The sequence below is a fragment of the Urocitellus parryii genome, chromosome 14 (genome assembly GCF_045843805.1).
Source record: "Urocitellus parryii isolate mUroPar1 chromosome 14, mUroPar1.hap1, whole genome shotgun sequence".
Taxonomy (NCBI): domain Eukaryota; kingdom Metazoa; phylum Chordata; class Mammalia; order Rodentia; family Sciuridae; genus Urocitellus; species Urocitellus parryii.
In genome coordinates this window covers 35908437-35928604 of record NC_135544.1, presented here as the reverse complement: position 1 = coordinate 35928604, position 20168 = coordinate 35908437, and the positions used below count along the sequence as shown (strand labels likewise).

Sequence of the window (20168 nt, the reverse complement as noted above, 5' to 3'; positions counted from 1 at the left end):
GGCATATTCATATTTATAGCAATACAATTCACAACAGCCAAGACATAGAACCAGCCCAGATACCTGTCAACTGGTGAATGGATAATGAAAATGTAGAATATATACACAATGGAGTTTTACTCAGCCATAAAATAGAATGAAATTATGACTTTTGCTGGTAAATGGATGGACCTGGAGAATATCATGCTAAGTGAGGTTAGCCAGATGCAGAAAGTCAAAAGTTTTGTTTTTTTTCCTTTCTCATATGCAAAAGTTAGAGTGAAAAAAAGGGAGCAAAGGTGGAGGAGAGATCCCATGAAAATAGAAGGAAGATCAGTAGAGTAGAGGAAGGGGAGGAGGGAAAAGGGATGGGGAAAGGGAGAAACTGTGGACTAAAGTTGAACAAATTTTGCTATGCACATATATGCATATACCAGAGTGAATTCCACCTTCATGTATATCTATAAGGCTTCAATTAAAAATTATAATAAATAAAAGGAAGACAGGTAGAGTAGAAGGGAAATGTGGAGGGGAGCAGGGAGGGAAAAGAGAAGTACTAGGGATTGAAATGGAGCAAATTATATTTTGTGCATATATGAATATGTCAAAATGAACTCTCCTACTATGTGTGAATATGATGCACTAATAAAACCATTAAAAAAAGAGATCTGAAAGATTGAGCTCGTCTTCTACCACACAATTTTCACCAACAAATTCAGTTAGTTACATACAGTGATAGGAAAGATCTGCCATTTGTAATAATGGAGAGGTTTATTTCTTCCCCAGTAGAAAAATATTTGTATATACAATTTTTATACCTTGCCTTTTAACAAACTTAAAACCATCCCAGAAAACATCCAAGGTCCATAATTCCACATTTTTCATTATAATAACTTTAAATGACTGTATTATATTATACCTAATGTTTTATTCATTGTTCATTTGGAAAGTTTTTAAATGAATCTAATGGTAGGCATTTGGGAGTATACAAAGTAAAAATGACATTTTGCAATAATCCAAATGTTCTTCCTTTCTTTGGAAAAGGGACCAAAAACATGGGGTTAAAAAAAATCATTTCTCATGTAGTTCTTCCCTGTGAGACTTTAGCATTCTCATTGACCTTTGAGTCTGAATGCAAAAATAGAAGACTTTATCATAGCTGTGGCCTGTAGAGCTATTTTTAGATGTACAGCGTCATGACCTAAACGTAATAAAAATCAAACACAAAGAGATGAAAGTGGGAAACCTTCTTTTCAGAAATTCCTTTAGGGCTATATCCTGCCTTCATTTTACATGAAGAATTCCCACAGAAATCAATAGAAGATTAAAATAAATATCAATGACAGGATACAGTCCAAATTATGAACGCAAAGCCTTAAACTTACCGGCTAATTGTTTTTCAGAGGACTGGACTTGGGACAATATTTTCAAGAGGGAAAAAACCAACATTTTGGCTTTAGATAAACTAGTGTACAGCATTTTTGTATAGTCGGGCCTTACCTATAGACGGTATGTCCATCATTTATTTATTTAAAGATATTGGTTAAAGGAAAGGCAAAGTTCCAGAACAAACATCATGATTTTCCACTAGTGGGTTGGGCCACCACCCTGCCTTTATTTTAACTAGAATTAACATTATATACAGTGAAACCCATTCATTTCTAATGCCCCTTGTTTACCCACCATAGTCAAAAAAAAGTATTAAGAAATAAAATCTAAAAATATCACAAGTAAATGATTCAAAGTTAAAATTGAGTCATAACAGTGACTTTGAGGCCCATTTCCTACAAAATATTACACCTGGTAACTTTGACAACATAGTGTTCATGTTGTCAAAGTTACCATTTTAGAACACTGTAAATAGAGGTCTGTATAAAAGTCAAACTGCATTTGTGATTAAGCTTTGCCACCATGCTGCAAAACCAACACACGACCTTGGGCACGTAAGCTTCTCTGAGTCACTTTCTCTTTTGTTTATAAAAGAAGGTAGGATTCCCTCTGGGTAATAGGGACATAATTCAAGAAAGAGCAGCAGACATATTTAAGAGTTCAGTTTTCTAACAAAACTGCAAACCAGGAACCATGAGCAATGTTTAGCCCTCCAGTGAAAACTGTGCTGGCTGGCCTGAGAGTTTGTCTCCTTTCCTTCCCACTGCAAGATGTCTGCCACTACTCCAGGTGTCGGATCTTTGTTCTAGGCTCCTGATGTGTTAAAGGGAATGGCGTCATCGAGGCCTGCCCCTTTCATTGGAAAATGTTTTCTGATTTCTCCTTTGCATGTATCAACTTCTGTTTTCTAGAACTGTGCATTATCATCAATCCTAGCCACAAAGGAGATCAGGAGATAGGGGGAACATTTATGGTAGAAGCAAATTAGGTTGCATAGCCCTTGATATCATTTATTTTAATTAGTTAAATGTAATTACAAATTTGCAATGAAATTTTAGGAAAAAATGGGCACAGAGTAGAAGTTCAATAACTGCTGTTTGTTTCTATACCTGTACTGATAGGGCACCGGCCGTATAATAGTACCAGTGTGGCACAGTGACTGGCACATGATATGCTGCCAAGAAATGTGTCTGAATCACTAGTATTCATTTCAATTAACATTAAATTAGTTCTTACTATGTTTGAACTATGTCATAGGAGATATGAGAAATGGAATAATTCTAGGAATGACCACAAGCCTCAGGGGATTATAATCTGATGTGCAAAAAAAGTTGAATCCAATCAACTGTAATTCCAGGTCAGATGTATTAGAAACACAATTAGACATTTAAATCAAGTATTCAAAAATATACAGTGATGGCAATTATTTTCCACTGGGAGATTGAAGAAGAGCATTGGGGAAAATCGAAAAGGAAAGGATCCATTTCTACCGTGGTAAAAGATTAAAACGACAAGGACAACATTTCACAAAGGATCTCATATTTTCTTAGAATGAAGGAAAAAAACAAGTGTATGAATCTATGGGGAGTGATAAGGGTGCTGGGTTTTCAGTATTTAACCATTAAAATGAACGTAAATATAAAAAGAATTCTTTTACAAAGTTAAATGATCCTGAATGAAGATGGGGGAAATACTAAAATTACAATAAGATGTCAAGTACACAGGCGGAAAGAACAGTTGGATGAAATAAAAAATAAAAGCAAAAAAAAAAAATCCTGATCTTAAAGGACTCAAGATCTTGAAGTGAAAATAGTAAAAAATAATTTTTAAAAGTACTAGTGCAAAAAATGATAGTGCCTCTGATTAACTTTAAACGTGAGCACAGGTTGAATTTGTTACCAGGAAAGCTGTTCAAAAAGCTCCAAATAAATCAATATGCTTCTAAATTTACCTTAGATTGAAAATGGTCTGATCCAAAAAACTTTCCTCACGCTGTGGGGTATGAAAGCCTGGATCTGAAGCACGTTATGTTAGTGTTACTACATTAGTTTCTTTAATACTGATCTCGGCTAATATTTTAAGATGATTGAGGCATGAAAATCTGTCTGAGATTAAAAACCTGCTGTGTAGCCCAAAGAATGTAATGGTAAATAAAATGTGAGGAAGAATTCAATATACATGTTTGAGCTTGTAGAATAGCTATGTTCAATGGAAATTAAACTGAGAAAAAAATTCTGTTTTAAAATAACCAACACATGGACCAAACTAGACAATTTATAAAACCTTTCATTGGGTGTCCACATTAGAAACTCTGACCACAGGAATATGCATTTCCTTTCTCTGATGATGAGCTAATGCTTATTGAGCAGCTACTTTGCTAGTGACAGTACATATTTTCTCACTTAATTTTCCAGTAACCCAAATGAGGCAGAAAGGACTCAGTAATGGGAAAAACTGAGAAGTTGCTGTCCACTTTTGGTCACACAGTTAGTAAGTGGAAAGGTAAGACTGGACCCAGGATTCTTTCTCTTTCTCGCCCTTGCTCCACAAACCATCCACTATTCCTGTTTTTTGATCACTAAATGTTTCTGAAAAAAAAAATACAACTTGGAAGATTGGCATACTCTCGATATTAGTATTCTTGACTATATCTCTTTTTTAACTAAAAATTATTTTTAATTAAAATTCTTGTTAACTGACACATAAAACACAAAATTTTTCCATATTGATGATGCACCATGTAGCATTTCAGTAAATTTCTGCATCCTGCCATCAGATTAAACATCTCTACCTCTTCAAATATTTACCACTTCCTTGTGGCTAAAACATTCAAAATTCTTCCTTTAGCTTTCTGAGATACATGTACACATCTCTAACTATATTCACCCTACTGTGCAATACTACACCTCACTTCTTACTCCTCCCTAACTATATTACTCATTGATCATTATTTTCCCATCCCTCTCTCTCCTGAAAACTCTCCAGTCTCTGCTAACCACTATTCTACTCCTTATTTGAATGAGATCAACTTTTTTATATTTCACAAAAGAGTGAAATAATGTGGTACATGTCTTTCTATGCCAGGCTTATTTCACATAACGTAGTGATTGATATTCAGTCCCCACCACATTGTCACAAATGACAAGGTTTCATCCTTTTATATGACAGAAGAGTATTCCATTGTGTGTATATACTGTTTTTTTCTTCATCTATTAATCAACTGATGGGCATTTAGGTTTGGCCATCTCTTGATTATTGGGCATAGTGCTGCAATAAACATGAGAGTGACTGTATCTGATTTGACCTATTAAATGAAATTAAAATTAAAGCGCCACTTGTTAAGGTTTGGATTTTGAATGTCTCCCAAAAGTTCATACATTCAAGGTTTGGTACTCAATGAAGCAATGTTCAGGGGTGGGGCTTTTGGGAAGTGATTTTATCATGAGGGTTTTAACCTCATTGACAGGTTAATCCATTGATGGATTCATAGTTGAATGGACTATTAGAAGGTGGTGGAAACTCTAGGAGGTGGTACCTAGTTGAAGGGAGCAGGTCTTTGTGAACTGTATCTTGTCCCCAGTCTCTCTCCTTTTCTTTTTCTCTTTGCTTCCGGGCTTCCATGAAGTGAGTACCTCTATCATCACCCACCATGTTCTGCCTCACCAAAGACCTAAAGGGACAGGGTTAAGTCACCATGAGTTGAAACATCTAAAGCCACAATTCAAAACAAATATTTCTTCATTTTAAAGTTTCTTTTCTCAGGTGTTTTGTCACAGTAATGAATAGCTGAATAACACACCAGTATTCTTCACTCCTTTTTTTTTTAAATTCTTGTTTTTAATCTTCCCTTAAACATTTGACATAGCCTTGTTCTTGCAAAGGTAGTTCTTACCAATGAGTAACGTTATCACTTGTGTTTAGAGTTTGAAAGGAATTTACTTCTTTTGCTAGAGAAACATAAAATCTGTTCTGTGATAAAGTGATAAAGTGGATTAAGGTTATCATACGCAGGTGTACTTCCTTTTATGTATTCTGTTCAAGGTTTAATTAGGAAATGTTTTGTTTGATTTTCCTTCTTTGAATCAGGAATATTCATTTCCTGAATTTTAAAGTTATTGTTACATTCCATATATTGTTAAATTCCATATAACAATATTCCATATAATAATGGCTTTTGAATTTAAAAAGACGCAAACACAAATAAGTTTCATATTGCACGTCATTTTTGAATGGTATTATACTAACATTATTGATATAAATACAAATTTCTTCCATTAAACCAATTGTGTGGTTTTTACAAGTAACAATTTGTCTACATGGACTTTGGTCCTGGGGAACTAAGTAAAAAGAACTAGTCTTGGGAGTTATTTGTGTTGCCTGAAGACTCAGGGCCCAGAACATAGGAGATGAAGACCTAAGGGAAGGAGTCTAGCCTGGAAGCTAGGAAATATCTAAAAATTTGAGTCTCTAACATCAGATAGTACAAACCCAGGAACCCAAGTAAAGTTTCTTACAGAGCAACTGTGAGCCGGTGTGAAAAGTTGAGCTCACAGGAATTCCCTTGGGCACAAGATATGGAGTAAGGATTACTTTATAGCTTGGCAGCAGTATATCCAAACGCTGGGATCCATTTAAACACTTAAAGTTATTAAAGTTTTGCTTTCAAAATCAGATCTCCCCATGGAGGACAGTCCAGCTAATAGGATAATTGAACCAAGAAAGAATATCTAAATAAAATTCCTTAAGGACTGATATAGGAAACTTTCTTCTAAGGCAACAAATCCAGAATTTATTAAATTGTACCATGGACATTCTATAAGCAAATCTAATATTAAAAATATTGAAAGATTTTTTTATAGCAATATCCATGGGGACTTTTTATTCCTTGACCTTGTTTTGCTCCTAGATCCGAAATCCATACAAATTAAGTGGTGAAAGCTGACAAAATGTTTGAATGAGCTTAAAATGGCACTTTATGAATTTAAAGTAGATGGAGAGAGGATGACCTGACATTTGCCTAGAGTAACATACCCACTAATTGTCAGCTAAATAAAAAAAAATTGTTCGTGAGAGTAAAAATATCTTAAGGAAATGATAGCTTCAAGAAATTTATAGTGTAAAAATCCTCTGGGTAAAAAAAAAATGGTGTGAGAATTGGCACCTAATGAATTATTATACAGTAAGATAAAATAGACTTTAGGATCTGATAGAAATAGCTCCGTATGAATTGGGCGTCCGCTGATGTTAGGCACTGAACTTGACATTGCATTTGTTACCTCATTTATCCACACACTAACCCTCCAGAGTAGCTGCCACTCCTCATTATGCAGATAAAATGAAGAAGCAATTGAAGAAATAGGCTTCAATGAGGTTGAATGATTTGCCAAACCTGGGATCAGAAGCTATATTTTGCCTGACTCCAAAGCTCAATTTTTTTGAGCATGGGAAAGACACTTTCTTAAATTCTATCTCTTCCCATGTTATTTGTTATGACATAAACAAGGAAAATGTATATTTGGAGAGGCATCCTGTTAACACTGGAATCACTTATCACCTTGATCATGATAAAAATATAGAATTAAAAACAAATTTTGTATCACTACCTTTAAACATTTCCAGCCAAATCCTTTTGGCTACTTAAATTTTGATACAAATGTGAGTTTTCCTGAGGAAATAAAACACCATACTTTTTGGGGGTAGGGGGCTCAAAACAAATTGAGAAATGAGATGGAAAGTAAAGTATATGAAAAATCAAAGTATTTTTTCTTTCTTTTTTTCATTTTGTTTTAACTGATAAAAACTAAGTTTAAGGGCCAAATACTCTTGGGAAACAAACCATAGCATTAGTGAAGACCACCTACCCAGTCAAGATATTATGGGCCACTGGTGTTGGGAAGAGCCTGCTCCCAGGAGCAAGAGTGAAAATCTGTACTGGAGGCTAAGAGTTCTCAAGAGGAAAAATGGTACCGAATTCTTTCTTTTGAAATTTGTTCATTAGATGAATCACTACACCTGCTGAGAGCAGAGTTGAGGGGCAGAGAAAGGGTAGTTCTTGCAGTAATAATACCATCTTCAAAAATCCCAGAATTCCTCTCATTTCTCCTACCTCACTGGGCTGAGCTTCTAAAACTGACCTTAGGTCTCCCTCACTGGGAAATCAGCAGCCTAGAATGATCTGGGCACCAGTGTCCAAGACAATTCTTTACCAGTGGCTCAAAGAAGAATCACTGCCCCTTTAAGCATCTTCTTGGGACCAGTCATGGGAAAGACACATTCTACCCCGAGAAAGCTCTAAAATAAGGGTCCATTACTTAAATCTACTGCATAGCTATTCTGTTTGAGGTTGAAAATGTCCTCTCTCTTCTCTCCCCCTTCCCCAAGTATGTCCAATTTTGTTATTATTTTTCTTTCTTTCTCCACTTTATTTTTCAACGCAACATATCACTAGTTCTGTAAGGAAATTTAATGCTATTATTAGGAAATCTAATAACATATAGAAATACTACAATAATAAACGCCAGAAAACTTCAATAGAAGCCCCCTTTTGCTTTCAAATTCACAGGGAGAAGTTAAAAGCTATATCTATTGAGCTTCAAAAGAATTAATGTTGAAAATCTAATATTTTTGACAATATGTATGCAAAGTTAGAAATGAAAAGAATGAAAAGAAACTCTCCTTTTTTGTTATACTCAATCTATGTGAGAGGTTTTTTTTTTTCAATTATTTGGATTCATGAGAATAGGTAGTGTTTCTCTGGTACCTCATACATTCTATTATTGTAACACATGAAGCGTTATGTCTTTCCTTTAAGAATTCAAAAAGATAACAGGGCACACAAGATTATAACCACACTGTCCCCCACATATACTAACTTTTTAAGAAAACTGGAAATTCCTCAGATTTTAACAAGTATTTCCAGGTGAATATTTTTGAGTCATTATTTAACATCAGCTAAACCTATAATAAAGTCTCAGTTATTTCTAAGTGAAAGAAGAAATGGTAATTATCTATGGCTGTGAGATGGATCAACCCAAATTTTGGCAGCTTAAAACAACAGACATGCATTATCTCACAGTTTCTGTTTTGGGCATCTGGGAATACTTTTTTTCTGGTTAGTTCTGTCTGGCTCAGAGTCTCTCCTGTGGTTGTAGTCCAGTGTCCTCCAGGGCTGTAGCGACCTAAAGCCTGGAAGATTCATTTCCAAACTTTATTCATATAGTAGGCTGTCCATTTTATTATCTATCTATCTATCTATCTATCTATCTATCTATCTATCTATCTATCTATCTATTGCTGTTGGCCAAAGATTTTTCTACAGGCTACATGTGTGTCCTTATGACCCAGCAAATAACTTCCCTGAGGGTGGTGCTCTGAGAGTAACATCACGTTGTCGCTATGTCCTAATTTCTGAGTCACACACCATTGCTCTGTCATATTCCATTTATTGTGAATGAGTCACTGGGTCCAGTAACATTTGCAATGAAGAGTATTACACAGGGATCCAAATACCAAGACACAGGTCACTGTGGGGCATCTTGGAGACTGGCTTCCAAAAAGGACGATGGGAGAAAGTTTCTTAATTTTTCACTTTTACCAGGATGCCACAACTTAGCCCAAATTAATCAGAATTTGTTTACTTAAATTTAATAGAGGGAAATCTTCAACAAAAGAATCAATACAATCCACCTACCATCTCTGGGAGCAGAAGCTTCCCATGCATAGCTTTTTAATTTCCATTTGTTCTGTGAGTTCTGGGTTCTTGACACTTTAGTGCTATGTAGACAATGAGCTATTTGATCATCTATTTACCATGTATAAAGTTATGTAGTTATTTTGCAGAAAGACATTTTAAACCTGTGCCATCTGGCTAATACCATGTCATAGAATTGCTTAGGTCTAAGAAGTCTGTTTTTTTTACTTATGGCTTTCATCTTGCCATCATATTTATTTCAACCAAAAAAGCATTTACAACACATTCCTGAGACAGAACTGGTGTGGAAGCTTCTGGAGCCTGTGTCCCCCAGGGCTACCATGAGGCCAAGGTCTCTTCCATATGCTCCTCACTGTCTCTCCTCCACTTGTGGATTCTATAAACTCAGGTTTCCTCATAATATAGGAAACGATCAAAAGTGCCCTGTAATAATAACATCACCTTGAAACTCATCAAGTATTTCTTCATATAGTTTATACTTAAGCCCAAGGATAAGCTTTATAAGGCTACTACCCTTTCCTTGGCTCTGAATAGAATAGTTTGAGGCAGCTAATTATTGATCTTTTGCTGCCTACCAAAGCTTGGTGTGAACAATTTAAAGACAGAATGTCAGAAGCACTCCATGGCACACATGAAACATAGCTTCCCTGCAGTTTAAAAGCAATTATACCAAGGTCTACAGATTTACAGAGAAACTCCAGGTTCTCTCTAAAATTGAATCGTTGTCTCAGCTGCTCTTAAGCATTAAGATCTCTGCAGCCACTGGCACCTGTGACGGGTTTCACTGTCCACATTTCCTATGCAAGTGTGTTTCGAAGTCAAGAAGCAACAATCTCTGATCTGCCTGAGCCCACCGAAGGCTTTCTCAGTGTTCAGCATCTTTGTTGAGACCCTTCTAGACTTACCTCCATGATAAGTTTGCTTTCTCATAGAGCCACACATCATAATTTGCATTGGTACACCCACATTAGAATGTCACATGTCCTGAGTCTTAAAGATGCTAGCTTCTGCCACGTCAGTTAAGAGCTGATTGGATATAAGCCATTATAGACCTCAACATATCTTGCTACAAAAACACATGATATAGTCCTAGAGATTCTCTATGTGTTTGATATTTTTCTCTCCAGTTTTTCTACTCACATCTTATTTCTCAATGTTTCCAACAAACACATCAAATGTTGGTATCTTTGAAGTTATCCCTCAAAGGACAGAATCCCCCAAAATGATGAGATGCCTGCCTGGACAGGCATGATTGCATTCTTTCTGCCAAGAGGCTGGTTCCCAAAGAAATAAATAGAAATTAACCAAGCTGAGCATGTCCAGCTTATCTTTCCAAATTTACCACCTAGAAAAGACTTACTAAGATTGTGTGTGAGTTAGCAAATAGGCAGACATCAGCTACAAGTGGATTACACTGATTGAATAAAGAAACACAAAGAAACACAACCACAGTGAAGAGAAATCTCACTCTTTTTCCTCTGTGATTGAGAAGTTCTCTTAGATGTAATAGAGACTTAAAGGAGTCAGAAATCTTTTATCTTAGGAGAATGTGAATGTTGACCATTGTTTTGAAAGTGTGTTTGTGGCCACTAGAAAATGTCTACTGTGGTATTTGGGAAGAGATGAACACATTGGCCAGGAAAGAATCAATTTTGTCAGAGAAATGTACTCTTCTTCCTCACCTGCCCTTTATGCCGCACAGCATAGTGATCTGGTTTCAAACCCCCTTTTCTTTTTCTGAACCATCTTTCTTAAAGGTCAGCAACAGTCTCCTGAAAGCCAAATCCAACAAACATTTCTCAGTTCTTTTCCAATATGATCTCTCTTTGATATTTGAAACTTTGCTTGTTGAAATGGTCTTTTCGTTTCCCCCAATATTTCTTTTTCAAAGTTCTCTTCTGCCTTAGCTTCCTTAACCCTGCATTCTCCAGGTTCTTTGGTCATGTGTCTTCAGGTTCCTTCTCCTTCTCCTGCTCAGGGACATCCTTAGGTGTCTGCCCCCATCTCCATTGTCTTCTACCCATCAACTGTCTACCTGCGTAGGGGGCTCTTCGTCTGGTTTCTGCAACAATCTCCCTGAGAGTAATTGAGTGTGCTACATTTTTAGTCTCAAACTGAACTCCCAACTTTCTACTGGACATAGAACTATACATATATTTTCCATATTCAGAGTAAATCTTTTTCTTTTTTTTTCTACCCTACCCTACTCTCTCTTCTGGAACCTGCTTACCTGCTTTTCTTCCTGTAGTCCTTACCTTCACGGATCAGCTCCTCACTCTTCCTGTCACTCAGGCTAGAAACAACACAGTCATCTTTAGTTGCCTCATTTTCCATGGTCATCTGGGCAGGTTGGAGACTGTTTATCTTAGGGATTTCTTATGCACTGGAATTAGCTAGACCTGGGTTCTGTCCCAGCTCTATAATTACTAGGGAGGACTCTAGCAACTTAAACTTCTCTAATCTTCAATTCCTTCATCTGTGAAACAGGCTTAGTGAATAGAATGTACCTCAAAGGCATATTATGAGATTTAATGAAATAAATGTGCAAGGATTCCTTAATACAGTGACGGATACAGAGGCGTAAGGCCGCACACATTTAGCTACTTGTTCATCTAATTCTGGATTGTCTTCCCCTCTTAATTTCCGCTGCTACTGTCTTGGTGATTTCCTTTTCTCATGCACATTCCTGACTGGTCTCTTTTTCTATAGTTTCTCTCACTTTAAACCCATCATTTAGACTGTCACAAGCTTTATCTTACTAAAGCCCAGGCCCATCATGCCACACTCTGCTGCTTCAATGACCCAGTGGCTCCCTTAGTTTAGAAAATAGTGTTCAGTCCGTAGCACAGCATCTGGGCTCTCAGTAATCTGCTCACCACTTGCTTCCCTCCTCACACATGCAGGCTGGAGGGACACTGGTCTTGTCTCTGAATGTACTTTCATAAACCCATGGCTTTTTTCCCCGCTTCAAAAGAATGATCTCTCAGCCTGAAATTCTTAAACTTTTCAAGCTTCAAATATGGGCTAAATTCCTTTCCCTTCTGCTTAATTAGCAAAATTTCTTCTTATTGTCCTCATATTTTTTTTAGCCTCATCCTGGTGGTTTATATGTTCATCTCTGCAACCTCATTAAGTTCCTTAAGAGCAGGGACTATATCTAATTCTTTGAACTCAGTCATCATATATCACATGGCCCAGCCAGGTGATTAGAAGACACAGAAATGAATTTATAACTCTAATAAGCATTCTAAGTTAGGATTCTGCTCCAAACAACAATTCATGGTTGTGATCTCTATTTGCCTCTATACATCAATGGTACTGAGCGAGCAATGCATGGCCTGTTATGGGCAGCCTATTATGGGCAGCCTGCCACATGGGCACAGAGAAAAAATGGGAGGCCTGTTTGCCGCCATGGCATAGTTAAAATGTAAAACATGAAATCCGAGATATAACTGCTAGTTATAATAAGTAAACAAAACTACATAAAATTTTTAATTAAAATAGCAAGGATCCAGATGGACATACTTTTCAGAAATTATTGAAGGTTTCTCACACCCTGAGAATCATCAGTTCTAACTTTACTTAGAAACAGGTATGGTTTGAAGAAACTACTTAGTATCACATAATCAACAGATCTCTTTTCTGTGTTCATGCAGTTTTATTTCACAGTCTTATTTGTTTCTTGGTTTTATTGAAGTTCTGGGCCAATGTGAACCCTGTTGAGTTAATGAACAAAAGCATCCTTTGCTAGCTCTGCTGAAACTTGACTATAGGCTATTTCACAGTGAACACACCTCAGATTCTTAAGCCAGGTGCCAATATGCTCTGCATTATTCATAGAGAGAATTAAGAAAGGCATCTCACTGTGATGGATTGGAAATGTTCCAAGTTCTTCAATGCCTGATAAAGTAATATTTTCATTTTCAAAATAAATGAAACCTCCATTCACTGGATTGAAGCACAATTTGTCCATTTAAGTCTCTGCTCCTGAGTGGCTAATGCATCCATAATTTCTCCTGTGCTTCTAATGTCCTAATTGCAAGACCCACACACAAATATAAATCTAATAAACAAAAGAAACTTTTGACTTCAATGTAAGTTAAATTATAATGATTTTCAAAATCTAAAGTCCATGCTTATATAAGAACAGGAAAATATGAAAAAGAGAGGAAACCTGATTTTATTATCCAAATGTATCTACCCTGTGTATTATTATATTTTAGGTGTCTCCTTATGCATTTTACAACCTTTAGTTATAATTTGATAAATGAGTAGAATCTTATAGAATCATATCATTTAGTCATTCATTTTAAACATTTTATATTAATAAAACTTTTCATACATAAAATTTAACAGTTTCAAAATAGTTCATCATATAACTGTATCATCATATGACCAGTCCCTATGGTTGGGTATCTGGGAGCCTCTTAAGGTTTTCACCATTATAAATAATCATGCACTAAATAGTTTCATGATGTAAAACTTTTATCCCACATCATACAAACAGAAACCCATTTCCTGAGGGGAATCTACTTTATTACCTTGTTGAACTTGATATCCTCCATACAGTTGAGCACACAGGAGCATGGCCTTAAACACCACTTCATTTTTGTGGAATTGTCTTTGGTACAAGAAAATCGTATCACCTGGGGTAAGACAATCTTTGCCACACCATTTTTTCTGGACTTTTCATTTAGGCTGCTAAGCTAGTAAATAACTTTGTTCATTGAGGGAATCCGCTTCAAATGACAGAGAAAAAGAGTTTTGGATACCTCATTTAATTTTTGCCTTGCTTGAAATGTGTCCTATGCCACTCTTTTCAGGTATCTTAAACTATTTAAGTAGTTATTAAATTATTTTACCTTAGGCTAGTTTCAGTGTGAATAAAATTATAAGCCTGAAGTAATTCTGACTAATGAAAATGAAACTTCCTTGGGATGTTCACAAGACTGCTGAATATTAAACCCCAGACTCCCCTTCTTCCCATGAGGAAAATGATAACACACAGACCAAGCCTCTGCAAAAAATCCAGGAACAAGCTAAGAGCTTCCTGCAGAAAAGTGCAACACTAGTTTCATTAAGGCTGGTGGAAAACTTCATGACACCTTCATGCGCTCCTCCTGCCCCAACACCAGGAGGTACATCAAATGCATGGATACCAATACAAAGTTATAAGAAACACAAAGAACAGAATACACGACCCAATCAAATAAAACAAAATTTTTCAAAACTTTACCTAAAGAAACTGAGCTATGTGAATTACCTGACAAAGAATTTAAAATAACTTTTATAAAGAAATGAGAAAATGAAACTTTTGTCTGATAGTTTAAAACTATGATCTGATAGAATAAATAAATATTTATTCAAATGTCTTTAAGCAAATAATAACAAGCCAAATCCAACAGCACATTTAAAAAGATTATAAACCACAACCAAGTGACCAGGATTTATTTTGGGAGTCAAGAATGGTTCAATACATTAAACTAATAAATGCCATACTACATTGACAGAATGAAGGATAAAAATCACAAGATCATTTAAATATATGCAGAAAAAGCATTTGATGAAATTCAACACCCTTTCATGTTAAAAACATTTGTTGAACCAAGAATAGAAGGAAATGGAAGGAACATAATAAAGGCAATGTATGAAAAGTCCACAATTAACCTCATGATCAATCAATGGTGAAAAACTGAAGTATTTTGCTGTAAGACCAGGAAGAAGACATGGATGGTCATTTTTGCCTCTTAGATTCAAAATAGTGCTAGAAGTTCTAGTCAGAGCCATTAGTCAATAAAAAGAAAATTCTATATTGGGAAAGAAGAAGTAAAATTATTATTATTAAGGTTCTGGTTTCCTGTCTTGTGCTATATTTTTCCTTCTCGTGTACTTTTTCACCATTATGACACCCATCCACCAAGAGTTCTTCTCAAGGTAAAGCTGTTGCCATGTTTTTGAAACTTCTCAACTGTGAATGAAGTAAGCCTTTTAATCATAAAGTACCCAGCTTCAAGTAATTCACTGTAGCAATGAAAAACTGACCAATGCACAATCTGTGAACATGAACTATCTTTCCACTTATTGTCTTTAATTTATTTTAGTTGTGTTTTGTAGTTCTTATTGTGTAAGGATTTCACTTCCTTAGTTAAGGATTTTATTATTTGGATGTTATCATAAACTCAATTGTTACATTTTTTTTATTAGCCCATAGAAAGGTACAATTGTATGTTGTTGGTGGGATTGCAGAATAATACAACAACTCTGGGAAGCAGTATGGAGATTCCTCAAAAAACTAAAGATAGAACTACCATACAACCCAGCTATATAGGACTCTATGGCTCAAATGTTTTCAAACATTGCTTATCTGGTACATAAATAGCTCCCCATTGTTCCCTTTGTGTGTAGAGTGTGGGTTGGGGTGGAGAGAGGAGAAGAAGAATGTGGCTCTTAAAGAAGCAATTAATTATAGAAATTCCTACTGTCTTAAACTCAAAACTCTATAAACCCTCAAATCAGAGGCTTAGTCATGGACCTCTGTTCTAATTTTTTTCTTCCTGCCATTGATGGAGATAGACATCCTAAGAAACAACATGTATTTGAAAAATATGGTTGTTTAACTCATATTTTCAGGAAGGGTACACTGTTGATCTATCATTGAACAGTGCTCTAACAAAGCCAGAATGTGGGGAACAAGTCCACAGTGCTGAGATTTTATTACTTGCATTCCTGGTAGGCTTGCTCTTCAGAGAAATTTGTAGTATATTGATGAGTCCCTTGTTTCTTGCAAACAACCTTAGTTTTCTAACCTTGCTGTTTTTTAAATCCTTGTGTCTTGAAGATAGAGATTGCCATTCCTCATTCATTTATCCACAAACAAATATGGCTAGTTCAGGGTCTGCTGGTTAGTGTCTTTTCCCCCTGTAGGGTCTTTCCATTTTGAAATATTCTTTTACTTTTCTATATATTCCTAATATTTTATCCATTGTCTCAGTGTTTATCACTTTCTATATTGTGTCCTGGTACTTCAAGTAAATCTTTATTTATTATTTGCACAAAAGAAGAATTTTTATCTGATTCCTATTCATAGTCCTTATAGTCTTTCTCAACATAGGTTTCAGTAAAACTTGAAAGAAATTGATATCTCTAATAAGAAACAAATGTTAAGGAAAAAGACTTTTGAAAATTGTTAAAACCAGGACTTTATAAATATTGGTTGTTATATTTTGCTTATGAAAACCTATGCAAAGATGTTAAAAGTTTTTTTTTAGTTTTTGTTCTGTTTTAATAAAGTTATTTTATGGTTTGAATATGAGGTGTTCCCCAAAAGCTCATGTGTGAGACAATGCAAGAAGGTTCAGAGGAGAAATAATTGCATTGTGAATGTCTTAACCCAAATGGTTAATTAATCCCTGGTGGGATTAATTGAGTGGTAACTGGAAGCAGGTGGAATGTGGCTGGAAAAAGTGATTAATTAGGGGCATGACTGGGGGAGTATATATTTTGTCTCTGAAGAGTAGAGTCTGCTCTCTCTGCTTCTTGATCACCATGATGTGAGCTGCTTCCCTCTGTCACACACTCTGCCATGATGTTCAGCCTTACCTTGAGCCCTGAGAAACAGAGCCAGCCATCTGTGGACTAAGACCTCTGAAACTGTGAGCCCTCAAATAAATTTTCCTCCTCTAGAATTGTTCTGGTCAGATCTTTCTGTCACAGCAGTGAAAAAGCAGACTAAAACAGTTATTTAGCATCAATACAACAAGAAAATATTATATGGGTCATACAAATGCAGTATCTAAATGTGAATATATAAAAGTAATATGTATTTGATGGAGTGACAGGTACCATATGAGTCATCCTGCCATAATAAACTCTAAAACTGGGAAACATAGGAAGCAAATGTTTTCCTCACAGTGGCCAACAGTAGTGTAAGATTACACAGTGACAGGAGGGAATTTCTCATCATGCTTCCATGATTGTCTAGTTCTCAGCCTGGGCGCAAAATTACTGACAATGGCACAAAGAGCATAAGAGGGAAGGGAGAATAAAGGTTTTCAGAACAACTGAGAAGACAGAGCTCAGAGCTCAGGGCAAGTTAAGATGCTTAAATCTATGGATTAAGGAATGAGAGATAAGAGGATGTGCAGGGAGGTGATTCCAAAAGACTGTGCAAAGCAATGCCATCAGCCCATGGGTAGGGCTTGGGATGTGCATATATAGGGAAAGACCACATGATGCACACTGGGTTCAAGGTATTATGAGATTAATTGTGCAACAGATGTACTATAAAATGGGCAGTACTGGAGAAAAGCAGTCCTAGTGATATTCTGGAATAATTTCATTATCTACCTCCTTAATACTTGTAGCACTCAGCAAAAAAACCAAAACCAACAACAAACAAAAAACCCACCATAAAACAAAAACCTGGTACCAGCTCAACACACAAAAGACACACTAAATTCAAGGACAAATGTCTCAATAATATCCACTATCATCCTGCCCTTACATACTCTAAAATCAAGACCTAAGAAAGATGTGAAAAAGAAAAAAAAGAGTTTGGAGATTGAGTTCTGCCAAATTACAGGGATTAAGGGACCACTTTGGGATTTATGCACAGCCACAATAACAGCAAAATCTTGTCTTTAAATATCAACATAATCAATGTGAAATTGAACTACCTCCTAAAGCAAGAAAGAATACTTCTCTGAAGAAGATATTTAAAATCCAGAGTTTTTACAATGTATTATTCAAAAAGTTCAGTATTTTATTTTTAAAAACCACAAAGCATTTAAGGAAATGGGATAATTTGATCCATACTCAAGAATAGAGTGATCACTATGAATCAACTTTGAAATGGCTCAGTTGTTGAATTTAAGAAAGACCTTAAAGCAACCAATACAAATTACTCTTAAAAAATGGCAAATGTAGACTTTACAAGTGAGAAGATGGGGCATCTCCGCATAAAAGTGGTAACTACAAAAGTAGAATCAACTGGGAATGCTTGAATGGAAAAGTACAATAACAGAAATGAAAATGTTACCAACAGATGAACTTAAGAGATGATTCAAGATAGAAAAAATATGTTAAGAAACTTGATGACAGGCAAAGAAAACTATTTGATTTCAGTAACAGAAAAAAAATTGAAGGAAAAAAAGTTTTTCTTTGGTAAACAAAGTGTTATGGGTATATGGGACTTTATATAGTAGTGTAACTTATGTTTGGATTAAGTTCCAGAGGAGGAGAAGAAAATAGAAAAAGAAAAAGAAAAAGAAAAAGAAAGAAAGATAGATAGATAGATAGATTAGAAGAACTAACTACTAAGAACTTTTCAATTTTGAGAAAAATGCCAACATAAATGCAGAAAGCTCAGCAAACCTCAAGCAGGATAGATATAAAATAATCATAACTAAGAACATGACAGACTGTTGGAAATCCAGAGAAAGACATGTGTGTGTGTGTGTGTGTGTGTGTGTGTGTGTGTGTGTGTGTGTGTGTCTGTGTGTGTCTTTGGTACTAGGGAATGAACAGACCAAGGGATTCTTTACAACTGAGCTACATCCCCAGCCATTTTTATTTATTTATTTATTTTTAGACAGGGTCTTGCTAAGTTTCTTAGGGCCTTTGGCCCAGACTTTCAATCTTCTTGCCTCAGCCTCCTAAATTGCTGGAATTACAGGCATGTACCCCTGTACCTGGCAGAAAGATGAAGTCTTGAGAGCAGCCACAGAAAAAGTAAAAGTATGTTCAAAGGAATTGGGATAATAATAATTGGAATGTTTAAAATGGTTTATAAAAAAGAGTTACCCTAAATTTTATATCTAATGAAAACATCCTCAAAAAAAAAAAGAATAAAACAAAACCATTTTCGGACAAAAATGGATAGACCTCATGACCAACAGACTTGAACTACAAAACATTTTAAAATATGTACATGAGATTGAAATAAAATGATATCAACTAGAAAACTGAAGTCTGTGGAGAGGATTAAAAAGAACTAAAAATAACAAATTAATGGGCAAATGTAGATGACTATTTTTCTTTGCATAATTTACTTTAAATTAAAAATAACACTGTAATTCAGATTTAAAACACATAAAAATGCAAAAGAACAGTGCTGAATAGAAGGTACAGGCATCAAGTAGAATTATGCTGTTGTAAGATCATTATATCTGTGAAGTGTAAAGCAGGAAGTGGGAAGTAGAAGCAGGAAACAGGAAATGGGGAATTTGTGCTATTATAAAGGACAACGAAGAAGCAGGAACTGAAAAGTTTGAAGTGTGAATTGTGAAAAGACATAATACTAACTCTAAAGTGAGCATTGTTAATTTTATAGCAATAATTGAAATGATACATACTGTTAATTCTCAAACAACAGCTAAAAGATAGTAGGTGTAGCTAAGAAGCCTGTAGACAAAACAAAATGCTAAAAATATTTTATAACTCAAAAGAGGAGTGGAAAAATCCCCAAAGGGCAATGGGAAATAAATATTAAAATTATAAGCATAAACAGTAACTAAAAACTCTTATGTAGGGACATTGATAAGAGTCATAGTTCATGGTATCCCTGAATTAGAAGCAGCTCAGTGATCCACCAACAGATGAATGGATAAAAGATTGTTGAATAGGCATGTTCTCATCAATAAAAAAGAAGAAACACAACATGGTTGTTTTTAAAATATTATGTTGAGCAAAGGAGCCAGGATAAAAAGTGACCATATTTTATGATTCCATTTTCCTGATGTCCTAGAACCAGCAAAAGTGATCTATACAAATGAGATTAGAGGTTTCCTAGGTCTGAGGATATTGTATATTCATTGTAAAGCAGTATCAGAAAACTTTTGGTAATGACACAAATGTTCTATATCTTGAAAGCAGAAGTAGTTATATAGTCAAAACTTACCAAATTGCATTATTGAGTTGCATGTAGATTTTACAGCATATAATTTATAGTTTAATAACATTTATTTTAAAATGTTTTTAAATTCTTGTATGTGTTGTAAAATTGTGTTAAACTTACAAAATGTGATTTAGTTTAAAAATTTTAATGATGTCAAAGAAGGTGTGAACTGTTCTTGAAAGGGTTGTGATTCAA

At 35.4% G+C, this 20168-nt stretch overlaps 1 pseudogene; it reads right to left on the bottom strand.

Moving 5' to 3' along the window:
• The window catches only part of LOC113176638 (FGFR1 oncogene partner 2 pseudogene), a 57627-nt pseudogene extending 56199 nt beyond the window's left edge, over positions 1-1428 (bottom strand).
• Between the last annotated feature and the right edge of the window lie 18740 nt (positions 1429-20168).